The following is a 4,507-nucleotide window of genomic DNA, read 5'->3' on the forward strand; positions in this document are numbered from 1 at the left end:
TTCAGAAGTAGTTATCTACTCCCGTGAGACATCAGTGCTCCCTCCACTAAGTAGTTATCTGGGACCTGGAGACTCCAATGCTGCCTCAGTAAGTAGTTATCTGTGACTGGAGACTCCAATGCTGGCCTTCAGTAAGTAGTTATCTACATCCCAGGAGACTTCAATGCTGCTCACTAAGTATTATCTGTGACTCTGGAGACTTCAATGCTGCCTCCATAAGTATTATCTGTGACCTGGAGACTTCAATGCTGCCTCATAAGTAAGTTATCTGTACCTGGAGACTCCATGCTGCCTTCAGTAGTAGTTATCTACATCAGGAGACTCAATGCTGTCTCCACTAAGTATTTTCTGACCTGGATCACATGCGCTTCAGTTAGTTACTGAGCCTGGAGACTCGAATGCTGCCTTCAGTAAGTAGTTATCTACTCCTGACTTCAATGCTCCCTCCAGCTAAGTCATTATCTGTGACCTGGAGACTCAATGCGCCTCCATAGTATTCCTCTGTGACCTGGAGACTCCAATCCTGCTTCAGTAAGTGTTATCTACATCCCTGGAGACTTCAATGCTGCCTCCAGTAAGTGTTATCTGTGACCTGGAGACTCCATGCTGCCTTCAGTAGTAGTTTCTACATCCCTGGAGACTTCAATGCTGCCTCCACTAAGTAGTTATCTGTGACCTGGAGACTCCAATGCTGACATTCAGTAATATTTATCTACATCCCTGGAGATTCAATGCTGCCTCCACTAAGTATGTTTTATATGTGACCTGGAGACTCCAATGCTGCCTCCACTAGTAAGTTTATCTGTGACCTGGAGACTCCAATGCTGCATTCAGTAAGTAGTTATCTACATCCCAGGAGACTTCATGCTGTCTCCACTAAGTAGTTATCTGTGACCTGGAGACTCCAATGCTGCCTTCAGTAAGTAGTTATCTCGTCCCTGGACTTCAATGCTGCCTCCACTAAGGTAGTTATTCTATGCCTGGAGACTCCATGCTGCATTCAGTAAGTATTTATCTACATCCCTGGAGACTTCAATGCTGCCTCCACTAAGTAGTTATCTGTGACCTGGAGACTCCAATGCTGCCTCCATAATGTTATCTGTGACCTGGAGACTTCAAATCTCCCACTAAGTATTATCTACATCACTGGACACTTCATGCTGTCTCCACTAAGTAGTTATCTGTGACCTGAGACTCCAATGTCCTCCACTAAGTATTATCTGTGACCTGGAGATCCAATGGTGCCTCCACTAAGTAGTTATCTGTGACCTGGAGACTCCAATGCTGCTCCCACTAAGTAGTTATCTGTACCTGGAGACTCCAATGGTGCCTCCACTAAGTAAGTTATCTGTGACCTGGAGACTTCAATGCTGTCTCCACTAAGTATTATCACCATCCCTGGAGACTTCAATGCTGTCTCCACTAAGTAGTTTATTTGTGACTTGGAGACTCCAATGCTTACCTCAAGTAAGTGTTATCTACATCCCTGGAGACTTCAATGCTGCCTCCAGTAAGTAGTTATCTGTGACCTGGAGATCCCAATGGCTACCTCAAGTAAGTAGTTATCTACATCCCTGGAGACTTCAATGCAGTCTCCACTAAGTAGTTTTTCTGTGACTTGGAGACTCCAATGCTGCTCCACTAAGTAGTTATCTGTGACCTTGAGACTCCCAATGCTGCCTCCATAAGTAGTTATCTGTGACCCCAGACTCAAATGCTGCCTTCAGTAAGTAGTTATTTACATCCTGGAGACTTCAATGCTGTCTCCACTAAGTAGTTATCTGTGACCTGGAGACCTCCAACGTCCTTAGTAAGTACCTTATCTACATCCCTGGAGACTTCAATGATGTCTCCACTAAGTAATTATCTGTGACCTGGAGACTCCAATGATGCCTCCAGTAAGTACCTATCTACATCCTGGAGACTTCAATGATGTCTCCACTAAGTAATTATCTGTGACCTGGAGACTCAATGATGCCTCCAGTAAATAGTTATCAGTGACCTGAAGAACACAATGCTGCCTCCAATAAGTAGTTTATTTGTGTCATGGAGACTTCATGCCGCCTCCATTAAGTAGTTATCTACATCCCTGGGGACTTCAATGCTGTCTCCACTAAATAGTTATCTGTGACCCACAGACTCCAATGCTGCCTTCAGTAAGTAGTTATCTATATCCCTGGTATGTTCAATGCTGTCTCTAAGTAGTTATCTGTGACCTGGAGACTCCAATGCTGCCTCCAGTAAGTAGTTATTTACATCCCTGGAGACTTCAATGCTGCCTCCACTAAGTAGTTATCTGTGACCTGGAGACTTTAATGCTGCTTCCAGTAAATAGTTATCCATATCCATGGAGACTTCAATGCTGCCTCTAGTAAGTAGCTGTCTGTGACCTGGAGACTTCAATGCTGCCTCCAGTAAGTAGTTATCTACATCCCTGGGGACGTCAATGTTATCTCCACTAAGTAGTTATCTGTGACCTGGAGACTTCAATGCTCCCTCCAGTAAGTAGTTATCAGTGACCTGGAGACACCAATGCTGCCTCCAGTAAGAAGTTATCTATATCCCTGGAAACTTCATTACGGCCTCCAATAAGTAGGTATCTACAATCCCTGGAGACTTCAATGCTGTCTCCACTAAGTAGTTATCTGTGTCCTGGAGACTTCAATGCTCCCTCCACTAACTAGTTATCTGTGTCCTGGAGACTCCAATGCTGCCTCCAGTAAGTAGTTATCTACATCCCTGGAGACTCCAATGCTGTCTTCAGTAAGTAGTTATCTGTTCCTGGAGACTTCAATGCTGTCTCCAGTAAGTAGTTATCCAAATCCCTGGAGACTTCAATGTTACCTCCACTAACTAGTTATCTGTGCCCTGGAGACTTCAATGCACCCTCCTCTAAGTAGTTATCCTGTGTCCTGGAGACTCCAATGCTGCCATCCAGTAAGCAGTTATCTACATCCCTGGAGACTTCAATGCTGTTTCCACTAACTAGTTATCTGTGTCCTGGAGACTCCAATGCTGCCTCCAGTAAGTAGTTATCTACATCCCTGGAGACTTCAATGCTGTCTCCACTAAGTAGTTATCAGTGTCCTGGAGACTTCAATGCTCCCTCCACTCGGTAGTTATGTGTCCTTGAGACTCCAATACTTCCTCCACTAAGTAGTTATCTACATCCCTAGAGACTTCTATGCTGTCTCCACTAAGTAGTTATCTGTGACCTGGAGACCCCAATGCTGCCTCCAGTAAGTAGTTATCTACATCCTTGGAGACTTCAATGCTGTCTCCACTAAGTAGTTTTCTGTGTCCTGGAGACTTCAATGCTCCCTTCAGTAAGTGGTCATCTATATACCTGGAGACTCCAATGCTATCTCCAGTAAGTAGTTATCCTCCTGAGACTAATGATGCCTCCAGATAAGTATTATCCATATCCGAATTGAATGCTGTCTCCAGTCAGTAGTTATTTGTGTTCCTGGAGCTTCATGCTGCCTACCATTAAATAGTTTATCCATATCCATGGAGACTTCAATGCTGTCTCCAGTAAGAGTTATCATAATTCCTGGAGACTTCAATCTTCTCTCAGTAATAGTTATCTCATCATGGAGACTTCAATGTTTCTCTCCACCTAAAGAGTTATCCATATTCATGGAGACTTCAATGCTATCTACTTTGGACTTCAGTAAGCCAGGTTATCATGATTCCTATGCTGAGACTTCAATGCTTCTCTCCAGTAAGTAGTTATCCATATTCCTGGAGACTTCAATAACCCTTTCCTCTAAGTAGTTATCTACATTCATTGAGACTTCATTGCTTCTCTCCAGTAAGTAGTTATCCATATACATGGAGACTTCAATGGTTCCCGTAGTAAGTAGTTATTCATATTCCTGGAGACTTCAATGGTTCTCCCCAGTAAGTAGTGATCTATATTCCTTGAGACTTCAATGCTTCTCTCCAGTAAGCAGTTATCTATATTCATAGAGACTTAAATGCTGCCTCCAGTTAAGTACAAAGTTATCTATATTCATAGAGACTTAAATGCTACTCCCTAGTAAGCAGTTATCCATATTCCTGCATATCTTCCTCTTTCCATTGATGCATTGTTTCATAAACTGGCCCACCTCAAAATTTATCCAGCTTGATTAGCTGCATATTGATGCATTTACCTGTCTAATAAGGGTTAAGTAGTTGTCCATATTTCTGGAGACTTCAATGCTGCTTGCTCTTCAGTAAGTAGTGACCTACATACCTGGAGACTTTAATGCAGAACAGTGTTTAGTCTCTATTAAATCACATCAAATATATTGCGGCTTCAGATTAAATCATCAAGGACATAGAACCCTAGACTAAGTTAATGAGTCATTCAATGAATGTCCTGCTCAAGATGTAGGCCTAGGCCAAGGTCAGAAGAATCTGGCCTTTTAGTATCGAAACCAATGACATACATTATAAAAATTGTGGCCTCGGCCTAAATTTTTGAGGGCTGAAGACAAAGAGACTATGTCAGTTTCAGTCA

This window comes from Macrobrachium nipponense, chromosome 1 (assembly GCF_015104395.2).
Source record: "Macrobrachium nipponense isolate FS-2020 chromosome 1, ASM1510439v2, whole genome shotgun sequence".
NCBI classification, from domain to species: Eukaryota; Metazoa; Arthropoda; class Malacostraca; order Decapoda; family Palaemonidae; genus Macrobrachium; species Macrobrachium nipponense.